The sequence below is a fragment of the Neovison vison genome, chromosome 7 (assembly GCF_020171115.1).
Source record: "Neovison vison isolate M4711 chromosome 7, ASM_NN_V1, whole genome shotgun sequence".
In the NCBI taxonomy this organism is placed as follows: Eukaryota; Metazoa; Chordata; class Mammalia; order Carnivora; family Mustelidae; genus Neogale; species Neogale vison.
The window spans coordinates 45,575,677-45,589,818 of NC_058097.1; the positions used below are offsets into that span (position 1 = coordinate 45,575,677).

At 47.6% G+C, this 14,142-nt stretch overlaps 1 pseudogene; it reads left to right on the forward strand.

Annotated features, from left to right (window-relative positions):
• The first annotated feature begins 9,176 nt into the window (after positions 1–9,176).
• Positions 9,177–14,142, forward strand: LOC122913309 (annotated as a pseudogene).

The window sequence follows — 14,142 nt, forward strand, 5'->3', positions numbered from 1 at the left end:
GCCGCGCTCCGAGCTCACCGAGCCTGCGACCGGTTCAAGGCAATTCCGAGCTGCGAGCTTACTGTCGGCTCTGTCTCTGCAGCCGGCTTTCCCGTTCCAATATCCGCAAGCTCTGCGACACTCAGACACCCCCGATCCTTCTGTGACCCCACGGGACCTGAGGTCACGCCGACCCCGTGTGGGCTTCGCCCCGGTTTAGCCTCCGGAGCGATGTCCCTCAGCGGAACAGACTTTTAAAAGTCCTGATTTTGTGCTCCGCTGCTCCGCCGCTTGCCGGGAGCCGGCCCCTCCCCCCGCGGTCTATCTTCCCGTCGCTTTGGATTCACTTCTCCGCCAGTCCTACCTTTCAGAAAGTGGTTGTCTTTCTGTTTCTAGAATTGCTGTTCTTCTTCTCTTCTATCTGCCGATGGATTTGCAGGTGTTTGCAATCTTTAGATAAGCTCTCTAGCTGATCTCCTGCTAGCTGAGGTAGTCTCAGCCTGCTACTTCTCCGCCATCTTGACTCCTCCGCTCCCCACCATTAAGATTTCTAATTCATTTCTATAATTGCCTCTTGTCTCAAAAAGTCAAGGTCCTCCTCTTTCTCTCAGATATTTAAACATAACCTTCACTTAAGATAAATCCGTATCTTCCTGGCATTGTACTTTCAGGCATACAGTGAGAGCATTCTTAATGAGCATTGTGGTTGTCTTTTGTAGCACCATTTCTTGTTGTTAGGATTCCTTCTTGTGGTGACCCTTGTTGGAAGGCTGAATTTCCACTCACCTGATTTTCTGGACAGGTTCCTCCTATAGCTGCACTAGGACTTAGGCATGGTGAGGTGGGCACGCCCACAGCGGTGTCTGCCCTTGGCATCCACTTCCCCTTGTGTGAATGTAAGATTCCAGTGCTAGGAGAGGAAGCCCCCTCTGGGTGTTAAAGGATTCAACCCTGAATCCCTTCTTGCTGCTTCCTGGTGATGCACGGGGAAAAAATGAGGCACAAACAAGTCAGCTGCAAGAGAAAGGGAGCAGGGGACAACAGTGGAAAGAAAAGACTGTTGCCCCGAACAACTCCTCAGTCCCGCATTTATTAGATAGAAACAGTAACCAACAGAAGAGCCGAAGAAGGCCAAACGTTAGTCATATGCCTTGTAGATAAACAAGAAGGAAGGCGGGAGGAGGAGTCAAGATGGCGGAGAAGTAGCAGGCTGAGACTACCTCAGCTAGCAGGATATCAGCTAGAGAGCAACGGAGCACAAAATCAGGACTTTTAAAAGTCTGTTCCGCTGAGGGACATCGCTCCGGAGGCTAAACCGGGGCGAAGCCCACACGGGGTCGGCGTGACCTCAGGTCCCGTGGGGTCACAGAAGGATCGGGGGTGTCTGAGTGTCGCAGAGCTTGCGGATATTGGAACGGGAAAGCCAGCTGCAGAGACAGAGCCGACAGTAAGCTCGCAGCTCGGAGTTGCCTTGAACCGGTCGCAAGCTCGGTGAGCTCGGAGCGCGGCCGGAGGTTGGGCAGACGCGAGTTACTGGGAGCTGTTTGCTGAGGGCGCACAGGGGAGCGGGGCCCCGGGCTCTCGGCTCCTCCGGGCCGGAGACCAGGAGGCCGCCATTTGTATTCCTGTCCTCCGGAACTCTACGGAAAGCGCTCAGGGAACAAAAGCTCCTGAAAGCAAAGCCAAGCAGATCACTCAGCCCGGCCCCTGGTAAGGGCGGTGTAATTCCGCCTGGGGCAAAGACACTTGAGAATCACTACACCAGGCCCCTCCCCCAGAAGATCAACAAGAAATCCAGGCAAGACCAAGTTCACCTACCAAGGAGTGCAGTTTCAATACCAAGGAGAGAGCAGCAGAATTCCAGAGGAGGAGAAAACAAACCACGGAACTCATGGCTTTCTGCCTGTGACTTTTTAGTCTTGCAGTTAATTTAAATTTTTTCTTTTTCATTTTTTTTCTCTTCTTCTGCTAAAATTTTTTATAACTTTTACCCTTTTCTTTTTTAACGTTTTTTAACTAGATTATCTAATATATATATTTTTTTCTTTTTTATACTTTTGTTTATTCATTTTCTTTTTTTTTAATTCTTTTTTTTCTTTTTTTTCTTTCTTTCTTTTTTGAACCACTTTTTATCCCCAAATCAGAAGAGATCCTAATCTCTTCAATCTTTTTTTTTCTTAATTCTTTTTTAAATTCTTGATTGAATTTTTAATTCAATCTCTTTTTTTTTAATTATTTTTTTCTTTTTTTTCTTTCTTTCTTTTTGAACCTCTTTTTATTCCCAAATCAGAAGAGATCCCAATCAGAAGAGATTGGGAGATCCCAATCAGAAGAGATTGGGAGATCCCAATCAAAGGAGATCCCAATCAGAGGAGATCCCTCACCCAATCGTGAGGGGGGAGAAATCCCCCCTCACGATTTGGGATCTCCTCTGATTTGGTTAAAGCATATTTTCCTGGGATTGTTGCCACCCTTTTAGTATTTTACTTGCTCCTTCATATACTCTTAGCTGGACAAAATGACAAGGCGGAAAAATTCACAACAAAAAAAAGAACAAGAGGCAGTACCGAAGGCTAGGGACCTAATCAATACAGACATTAGTAATATGTCAGATCTAGAGTTCAAAATGACAATTCTCAAGGTTATAGCCGGGCTTGAAAAAGGCATGGACGATATTAGAGAAACCCTCTCCAGAGATATAAAAGCCCTTTCTGGAGAAATAAAAGAACTAAAATCTAACCAAGTTGAAATCAAAAAAGCTATTAATGAAGTTCAATCAAAAATGGAGGCTCTCACTGCTAGGATAAATGAGGCAGAAGAAAGAATTAGCGATCTAGAAGACCAAATGACAGAGAATAAAGAAGCTGAGCAAAAGAGGGACAAACAGCTACTGGACCATGAGGGGAGAATTCGAGAGATAAGTGACACCATAAGACAAAACAACATTAGAATAATTGGGATTCCAGAAGAAGAAGAAAGAGAGAGGGGAGCAGAAGGTATACTGGAGAGAATTATTGGGGAGAATTTCCCCAATATGGCAAAGGGAACGAGCATCAAAATTCAGGAGATTCAGAGAACGCCCCTCAAAATCAATAAGAATAGGCCCACACCCCGTCACCTAATAGTAAAATTTACAAGCCTTAGTGACAAAGAGAAAATCCTGAAAGCAGCCCGGGAAAAGAAGTCTGTAACATACAATGGTAAAAGTATTAGATTGGCAGCTGACTTATCCACAGAGACCTGGCAGGCCAGAAAGAGCTGGCATGACATTTTTAGAGCACTAAACGAGAAAAACATGCAGCCAAGAATACTATATCCAGCTAGGCTATCATTGAAAATAGAAGGAGAGATTAAAAGCTTCCAGGACAAACAAAAACTGAAAGAATTTGCAAACACCAAACCAGCTCTACAGGAAATACTGAAAGGGGTCCTCTAAGCAAAGAGAGAGCCTACAAGTGGTAGATCAGAAAGGAATAGAGACAATATACAGTAACAGTCACCTTACAGGCAATACAATGGCACTAAAATCATATCTCTCAATAGTTACCCTGAATGTTAATGGGCTAAATGCCCCAATCAAAAGACACAGGGTATCAGAATGGATAAAAAACAAAACCCATCTATATGTTGCCTCCAAGAAACCCATTTTAAACCCGAAGACACCTCCAGACTTAAAGTGAGGGGGTGGAAAAGAATTTACCATGCTAATGGACATCAGAAAAAAGCAGGAGTGGCAATCCTTATATCAGATCACTTAGATTTTAAGCCAAAGACTATAATAAGAGATGAGGAAGGACACTATATCATACTCAAAGGGTCTGTCCAACAAGAAGATCTAACAATTTTAAATATCTATGCCCCCAACGTGGGCGCAGCAAACTATATAAACCAATTAATAACAAAATCAAAGAAACACCTCAACAATAATACAATAATAGTAGGGGACTTTAACACTCCCCTCACTGAAATGGACAGATCATCCAAGCAAAAGATCAACAGGGAAATAAAGGCCTTAAATGATACACTGGATGAGATGGACATCACAGATATATTCAGAACATTTCATCCCAAAGCAACAGAATACACATTCTTCTCTAGTGCACATGGAACATTCTCCAGAATAGATCACATCCTCGGTCCTAAATCAGGACTCAACTGGTATCAAAAGATTGGGATCATTCCCTGCATATTTTCAGACCACAATGCTCTGAAGCTAGAACTCAACCACAAGAGGAAGTTTGGAAAGAACACAAATACATGGAAACTAAACAGCATCCTTCTAAAGAATGAATGGGTCAACCGGGAAATTAAAGAAGAATTGAAAAAAATCATGGAAACAAATGATAATGAAAATACAACAGTTCAAAATCTGTGGGACACAACAAAGGCAGTCCTGAGAGGAAAATATATAGCGGTACAAGCTTTTCTCAAGAAACAAGAAAGGTCTCAGGTACACAACCTAACCCTACACCTAAAGGAGCTGGAGAAAGAACAAGAAAGAAACCCTAAGCCCAGCAGGAGAAGAGAAATCATAAAGATCAGAGCAGAAATCAATGAAATAGAAACCAAAAAAACAATAGAACAAATCAACCAAACTAGGAGCTGGTTCTTTGAAAGAATTAATAAAATTGATAAACCCTTGGCCAGACTTATCAAAAAGAAAAGAGAAAGGACCCAAATAAATAAAATCATGAATGAAAGAGGAGAGATCACAACTAACACCAAAGAAATACAAACTATTATAAGAACATACTATGAGCAACTCTACGCCAACAAATTTGACAATCTGGAAGAAATGGATGCATTCCTAGAAACATATAAACTACCAAAATTGAACCAGGAAGAAATAGAAAGCCTGAACAGACCCATAACCAGTAAGGAGATTGAAACAGTCATTAATAATCTCCAAACAAAAAAAAGCCCAGGGCCAGATGGCTTCCCGGGGGAATTCTACCAAACATTTAAAGAAGAACTAATTCCTATTCTCCTGAAACTGTTCCAAAAAATAGAAATGGAAGGAAAACTCCCAAACTCATTTTATGAGGCCAGCATCACCTTGATCCCAAAACCAGACAAGGATCCCATCAAAAAAGAGAGCTATAGACCAATATCCTTGATGAACACAGATGCAAAAATTCTCACCAAAATACTAGCCAATAGGATTCAACAGTACATTAAAAGGATTATTCACCACGACCAAGTGGGATTTATCCCAGGGCTGCAAGGTTGGTTCAACATCCGCAAATCAGTCAATGTGATACAACACATCAATAAAAGAAAGAACAAGAACCATATGATACTCTCAATAGATGCTGAAAAAGCATTTGACAAAGTACAGCATCCCTTCCTGATCAAAACCCTTCAAAGTGTAGGGATAGAGGGCACATACCTCAATATCATCAAAGCCATCTATGAAAAACCAACTGCAAATATCATTCTCAATGGAGAAAAACTGAAAGCTTTCCCACTAAGGTCAGGAACACGGCAGGGATGTCCATTATCACCCCTGCTATTCAACATAGTACTAGAAGTCCTAGCCTCAGCAATCAGACAACAAAAGGAAATTGAAGGCATCCAAATCGGCAAAGAAGAAGTCAAATTATCACTCTTCGCAGATGATATGATACTCTATGTGGAAAACCCAAAAGACTCCACTCCAAAACTGCTAAAACTTATACAGGAATTCAGTAAAGTGTCAGGATATAAGATCAATGCACAGAAATCAGTTGCATTTCTCTACACCAACAACAAGACAGAAGAAAGAGAAATTAAGGAGTCAATCCCATTTACAATTGCACCCCAGACCATAAGATACCTAGGAATAAACCTAACCAAAGAGGCTAAGAATCTATACTCAGAAAACTATAAAGTACTCATGAAAGAAATTGAGGAAGACACAAAGAAATGGAAAAATGTTCCATGCTCCTGGATTGGAAGAATAAATATTGTGAAAATGTCTATGCTACCTAAAGCAATCTACACATTTAATGCAATTCCTATCAAAGTACCATCCATCTTTTTCAAAGAAATGGAACAAATAATTTTAAAATTTATATGGAACCAGAAAAGACCTCGAATAGCCAAAGGGATATTGAAAAACAAAGCCAAAGTTGGTGGCATCACAATTCCGGACTTCAAGCTATATTACAAAGCTGTCATCATCAAGACAGCATGGTACTGGCACAAAAACAGACACATAGACCAATGGAACAGAATAGAGAGCCCAGAAATAGACCCTCAACTCTATGGTCAACTAATCTTCGACAAAGCAGGAAAGAATGTCGAATGGAAAAAAGACAGCCTCTTCAATAAATGGTGTTGGGAAAATTGGACAGCCACGTGCAGAAAAATGAAATTGGACCATTTTCTTACACCACACACAAAAATAGATTCAAAATGGATTAAGGACCTCAATGTGAGAAAGGAATCCATCAAAATCCTTGAGGAGAACACAGGCAGCAACCTCTTCGACCTCAGCCGCAGCAACATCTTCCTAGGAACATCGCCAAAGGCAAGGGAAGCAAGGGCAAAAATGAACTTTTGGGATTTCATCAAAATCAAAAGCTTTTGCACAGCAAAGGAAACAGTTAACAAAACCAAAAGACAACTGACAGAATGGGAGAAGATATTTGCAAACGACATATCAGATAAAGGACTAGTGTCCAAAATCTATAAAGAACTTAACAAACTCAACACCCAAAGAACAAATAATCCAATCAAGAAATGGGCAGAGGACATGAACAGACGTTTCTGCAAAGAAGACATCCAGATGGCCAACAGACACATGAAAAAGTGCTCCATATCACTCGGCATCAGGGAAATACAAATCAAAACCACAATGAGATATCACCTCACACCAGTCAGAATGGCTAAAATCAACAAGTCAGGAAATGACAGATGCTGGCGAGGATGCGGAGAAAGGGGAACCCTCCTACACTGTTGGTGGGAATGCAAGCTGGTGCAACCACTCTGGAAAACAGTATGGAGGTTCCTCAAAATGTTGAAAATAGAACTGCCCTATGACCCAGCAATTGCACTACTGGGAATTTACCCTAAAGATACAAACGTAGTGATCCAAAGGGGCACGTGCACCCGAATGTTTATAGCAGCAATGTCCACAATAGCCAAACTATGGAAAGAACCTAGATGTCCATCAACAGATGAATGGATCAAGAAGATGTGGTATATATACACAATGGAATACTATGCAGCCATCAAAAGAAACGAAATCTTGCCATTTGCGACAACATGGATGGAACTAGAGTGTATCATGCTTAGCGAAATAAGTCAAACGGAGAAAGACAACTATCATATGATCTCCCTGATATGAGGGAGTGGTGATGCAACATGGGGGCTTAAGTGGGTAGGAGAAGAATCCATGAAACAAGATGGGATAGGGAGGGAGACAAACCATAAGTGACTCTTAATCTCACGAAACAAACTGTGGGTTGCTGTGGGGAGGGTGGTTGGGAGAAGGGGGGTAGGGTTATGGACATTGGGGAGGGTATGTGCTTTTGGGTAAATTGGAAGGGGAGATGAACCATGAGAGACTATGGACTCTGAAAAACAATCTGAGGGGTTTGAAGTGGCGGGGGGGTGGGAGGTTGGGGTACCAGGTGGTAGGTATTATAGAGGGCACGGCTTGCATGGAGCACTGGGTGTGGTGAAAAAATAATGAATACTGTTTTTCTGAAAATAAATAAATTGGGAAAAAAAATCCTGAAAAAAAAAAAAAAACAAGAAGGAAGGCAAATTATGTCTGACAAGGAGTATAAAGTTTATAGTTGAGCAGCATATTCAAAGGACTTATCTAAGTAGTCACAGGCCCTCTTGGAGGTGTCGGGGGAGATAACGGAAAAATGAAGCAGGCGGCGTTACGCCCTAAGCTACCTGGCATCGGCAGCTGCTCTGCTTCAAGGCCGTATATCATCCTCTCCCCTAGAGGCCTGTGGCCAGCATGTTTTTTTCTTGAGGCTGCATCTAAACGTACTTGGTAACTAGTAGAATTTCCTATGGGTTGTATATTTTTTTAAATTTTTTATTTTTTATAAACATATATTTTTATCCCCAGGGGTACAGGTCTGTGAATCGCCAAGTTTACACACTTCACAGCACTCACCAAAGCACATACCCTCCACAATGTCCATAACCCCACCCCCCTTCAACCAACCCCTCTCTCCCCAGCAACCCTCAGTTTGTTTTGTGAGATTAAGAGTCACTTATGGTTATATTCTAAGTAATACATTGTTCTGAGGGACAGTTACACCTTCTTGTTTCTCAAGAGGTTGCGGCCCAACCTTCTCCTGGAGCCCTGAGCACTCCGCACTGGGAGGACCCTGGGAACCCCTCTGCATCCACACAGGTGCAAAAATCATCCCTTCCAGCCCTCCAAAGTCCCAGGCAGCAGCGGGGACTCAGTTTAGTTCTCTGTCCCCTGCTGGGGTTCCACCTGCTTCTGGAGAAGTTCATTTCCCCTTTACCTGCATGTCTTTGTGTCTGCATAGTTCAGACGTGCTGTGAGTGGCAGTCCAGTATTCAGAGCAGACAAGGTCTCCAGCGGGCACACGAACCAGCCACCTGGATGCAGAGTCTGGACCCAGGACCCCATCACTGCAACAGGACCCCCAGCCCATGCTCGTCTTACCTGGTCTGGAAACTCACAGCTCCCCATCCCTCCCATGACCCCGACACCCAATCCCCACACTCACTCTGGGGGGTGCAGTTCAGGATGACATCAGCAGATGGGAACTAAGGAACAGAGCAAGGACACACTGCCCAAGGTCAGGCTGGCAGTGGACGGTCCAAGAACAGTTCAGTGAAGATCCGCTTTCCTGCAAAATCAGAGTTCTAGCCCAAATACACATCCCCTGATGCTTGCACACAGGACCGCGGGGTGAGGAGGTCAGCTCTGCTCCAGGAGCAAGGGGCACCGAGGAACCAGGACGGACTGTCTGGGATGTTCCCAGCAAGGCCAGAGGTGGACAGTGTCAGAGTAAAACAGAGAGGTCCTTGAAGGCTGTGACAGAAAGAGAGCCCACACTCCGGGGGCCATGAGCAGGGTTGTGTTCCATTCCCTATGTGCCCCTGTTTCTCCTCTGGTTTCATTGTTACCATGACCTTGACCTGAGCCATTCAGAGATGTCACACGAGTGTCTGTGCTGACATGAGCTCCCCAGCACAGCAACTGCTATACCGAAATGGACATCAGAGCAGGTCTCAGGGGAGGATCTGTTCCCCTTCTTGTGGGACTGCTCACGTGACAACACCGTGACAGGCAGGACTGGCCACTGCATGGTAACATCCTGTGTCTGTCTGTCCCAGGGTCACAGTGGGGCCTTCCGTCTTCACAGCCGAAACCAGAGAGAGGAAACGCCATGGCCACACCCTCATGGCCCTGCTCTATCTCCTGAGATCTGAGGAGGGGAAGGGACACCCTAGTCTGGGAGGGACCCGCCCCACAGACAGGCCCTTGTCTATCAGAGACCCCAGGCTCAGGAAGCTCAAGGGGAGGAGGGAATCTGCTAGGATTCAGGGCAAACCTCTCACAGGGACTCTTCTAGGCCTGAGTGTGGGCCCCAGGATCAGAGTGCAGGCAGGGGAGTCTGTCCCCAGAGGTCCCAGTCCCACCTCCTCACTGGGGACAGGAGTCACCCACCTGGAAGCAGGGGATGGAGAGCAGAAGTCCTGGGCAGACCGAGGGGAATGTCTGGGGGTTTGGGGCTGAGCTGGGACCTGGATGTGGGGAAAGTCTGTGTCCCAGCCTCTGTTTCCTCCCAGGGACCCTCCCAAAACCCACCATCTGGGCTGAGCCAGGCTCTGCGATCCCCTGGGGGACATCTGTGACCATCTGGTGTCAGGGGGGCCTGGAGGCCCAGGAGGGAAAGATAGAGACCTGGGACAGACAGAAGCCACTGGACTCCAGGGACAAGGCCAAGTTCTCCATCACACACATGACAGATGTATATGCAGGAAGATATCACTCTGATTATCTCAGTCCCACTGGCTGGTCAGAGCTCAGTGACCCCCTGGAGCTGGTGGTGACAGGTTTGAGCTCACTCGGGGTCCCAGCCCGAGACTTGGCCCTAGAAAGGGGGTGGGCTCTCAGATGTCTCCCTCTCACAGCCCTGCCTGGGGATAATGTGGGGGGTCTGAGCCCCATTTCACACCACCCCCTCCTCCTCTACTAGTATTACAGAACAAACCCCAGCTCTCAGCCCTGCCCAGTCATGTCGTGACCCCAGGAGGGAACGTGACCCTCCAGTGTGGCTCATGGTTAGGGTGTGACAGGTTTGTCCTGATGAAGGAAGGAGAGCGCCAGCCTTCCTGGACCATGGTCTCCCAAAGAGACCCCCGTGGCGTTCCCAGGCCCTGTTCCCTGTGGGCCCCATAACTCCCAGCCTCAGGTGGATGTTCAGAAGCTATGGCTATTACAACAACACTACCCCCCCGGGTGTGGTCGGACGCCAGTGACCCCCTGGAGATGCTGGCCTCAGGTGAGGAGCCCAGCCCTGTCGCCTCTGTGTTCCTATGGTCAACCTGACCCTGTCTGGAAGACCACCAACATAGAATGGGAATGAGGGGATAGAGGGAGTCTCATTCACGGTGGTGTCCACCCCTCAGAGGAATGAGGACCGGAATGAGGACCACACTGTTCTCCCACACCTGCCCCTCCCCACACGCCCACCACTCAAAGCTCTAGGTGCCTGCAGAAGGGTTTTCGGGGCCCTGGGGCAGATACACCAGGAAGGTCTGAGCCTAGAGAGAATCTCAGTGGGAAGCTCCAGCCCTCCACCCTCCTCTTGTCTCTTTACCTGGACCCTCTGGGGGCTCCAGGCCCCACCCCCAGGCCCCCACTGCCCAGCTGATACGTCACTGAGACCTCTTTCCTCAGAAAGAGTACAAACCATCCCGAGGATTCTGAGAGCCTCCCAGAGGACTGAAGACCTCCTCAGATACTCAGGAGCAACCTTGTGTTCCAGGGTCTGAGCCCAGCAGAGATGTAGGGGGAAAGGCTCCAGAGACTCTGAAGCTGGTCGATGAGAGATGGGGTGGTCATGGCAGAGGGAGAGCTAGGTGGAGAGCAGCCAGGCTGAAGGGAGGAGCATGCCACCCTCCCTGTCCTGGGTTTACAATGTACCTGGTGGGGTCCATTGAGGGGCGGGGTCTCAGTGCTCCCTGAGATGGTGATTTGGGGTGGGTCCCTTTCCATCGGGATCTCAGTTTCTCCATTTGTGATAGGGGAGAATCCTGGCTCAGATCTCAAGGACATGTCCTTTCGGACCTTCCAGGTTTGCTGCCTTAGGACTGCAGAATGGGAAGGTGAACAGTGAGGTCTGTAGGATGCAGGGACGGGCAGGACAGTGACGCTGGTGACGGCCCCAGAGCTCCTCTGTCTGTCCTGCAGTGCTCAGCCTGGCTGTATCCAGACAGCCCTGCTGGAAAGAAATCAGAATCAAACAGAAATAGCAAGGGCTTGACAGTTGGGCTCCACGGGATATAAATCCCAGATCTGCTGCTTCGGAGCAGTGGGATTTCAGACAAGTCCTTTCATTGTCTGTGAAACATGTCTCCTATAGTCTCCCTCATAGGTTTGCTGAGAGGTTTAGGTGAGATCTTGGACATGAGAGCCCTGCACGGGATGGGCCCACAGGGTGTGCGAACCCTCATGTTCCCTTCCCTCATGTGCTCGCTGAAAACTGCAGGCAGGCCCCACGCACAAGTGTGGGGTCTGGAGGGCTGGACTTGGGGAGTGAGGAAGGCATGGAGTCCCTCCCACGCAGGGATGGTTCTGAGCACCTCAAAGCTTCTGACAATAGCAGGCGCATTCAGCTGGGGCTACAGGAGAAGGCAGAGCACATGAGGACAACAGAATGAACCATTCCAACCAAGGAAGGAGCCCAGAGCCAGAAGCAGGTGTCCACTAGGGTGGGCAGTATGAGGAGAGAAGAGGGAACCCACAGTCCTGGGTTGGAATCCCAGCTCTGCCACTGACTTCCTGGCCTGGTCACCTGGGGCACCTGACTCATCTCTCTGAGTGTTGGTTTCTTTGTCTGTGAAACGGGTGAAGGTGGGGGTGGCATTTTCTGGTGCGTGATCATTATGGAGATCAGAGGTGATGATGGCATAGACCCCACCACGGGTCTACATGCAGCAGTTGCCCAGTTAACTGACATCATGGTCCATTCATGGTTTCCCTTATGTCCAAGGTCACAAGCACCAGAGAAGCTGGATCCCAGCACCTGTGACCTTCTTCCTGATGCTCTTCCTCCTTCTCTTCTTCCTCCTTGTCTGACACCAGCACCAGATAAAATGCTGCAAGTCAGGTAAGTAGAAGATGGGGAGATCTGGGCTACCTGAGAAGTGAGACCCAACTCTGAAGATATGAAGTGGCTTCTTAGAGCACTGCCAAAATATGGCACCAAAACAGAAAGAACAGCACAGCCTTGTTCATTGGCTAAGTCCATGGGCCTCAGCTCAGCAACATCTGACCTCACCCCTCTTTCAGAGGTGATACATGCAGGCTACTGGGGCATCATGTCTCAGTGGGTATTTCTGATACCACATGGGCCCCTCCTCTTGGTCCCCTCCTTTGGGCCCTTTGAACTGTTGGTTTTCCATGTCTCATAATGGCAATGCTACCAGGGACAGCTGTACAGTTTGTGCACTGCACAATAGGGATCATGGGGTTTAAGACCCTACTGGTGGCTTCTGAGCACCGTGCCTTTTCTTATTCACACAAAGGCACCCTGTTGAATGGTCTGTCCATGAACAGAGATCCTCAGCCTGGCTTTTGCTCTGCTTACTCTCTTCCCTCTGGTTGTGTGGATTTAGATGCAATGGAACTACACAATAATGTGCCTTGAGTGTAATGATTGTCATTCCTCTCCTAGTCCCACAGGAAGCCCACCCAAAGATCGTGTTGACCTCACTATGAGACAACTCCCTATTTGATGTTGCCACGTTTATTTAATCCCAGGTACACCTGGACCATCTCCAGGCTCATGGCTCATAATTCCACAATTATTTCCAGTCTCAGATATCCAAGCTCCTGGGAGCCGTCTCTGCTTGTCGGCCCAGCAGGCCTTTCAATGTCCCATGGGCCAAATCTCCAATCTCCCCAGAATTTGTCTCACCCTCAATGTTTAGTACTTCCCCAAGTCCGTCTAGAGACACTTTGTTCATCACAGCTGGGAGGGGGTTGCCAATGGTCTCTAGGGGCCAGGAGTGCTACCGCACATCCCACGACGTGTAGGACAGCCCCCCCACCCTGAGCAAAGAGGGACAGGCCAGCTGTGCCGACACTCGACACTCGGGGTGGAGGAGCTGTTGTAACAGAAGCAGGTTCTCCCCTGGCCACTCTACTGCACTTAGCCCTCCCCCAAATCATGGCTTCCTTGTTTGTGAGTGGCTCCCAGCCCCACAGCCATAAATTCCTTGAGCACAGGGTGCTGATCTGTCCTCTTCTTGACCGACAGGAAAGTGCCCTGTCTCTTTCTGTCCGTCTGTCTGTCTATGAGCATATGGGTACAGACTGAAGTGGTTGAACCAAAGCCTACAGACTGAGTTTCCCCCAACTTTAGCTCATTTATTCATTCAGGGAGGTGACAAATCCTTATGAGAAGTCTATGTTTGGCAAGGCTCTGTCTTAGACTGGGTGATAGAAACACAAGCAAACCATGTCTCAATGGGGAGTCCATCCAAGTGATCATTTAGGTCTTAAAATCGACCTTGGTTTCCGGGTGGACTCGTAAGTGAAGAGGGTCAAGGTGGAGGACATCTTCCCTCCTTGCTCCCCCAGCAGAGTCCTGACAGTGAGTCCAACACGGGGTGACTGTGTCCCAGGGGGAACCACTCAGGCTTCAAGGGGGAGTGGCCCCTCTTCCTTCCCTGTGTCAGATGAATTGCTGGACACAATGGACAGTAAGGGGGACAGGATGGTCAGGTGGGTCCTTGCTGCTCCCGGAACCCTGGCTCCCCACCCATCACACACCTGACTCCCATTCTCCCACTCTCCAAGCCATGGCATCTGAAGACCCCCAGGATGTGACCTACACCCAGAGGAACAGCTTGAATCTCAGACAGGAGACAAGTGCACCCCCTTCTTCCCAGTCAACGGAGGCCCCAGCAGAGCCCAGTGAGTGTGCTGCTCTGTCCGTGCACTAG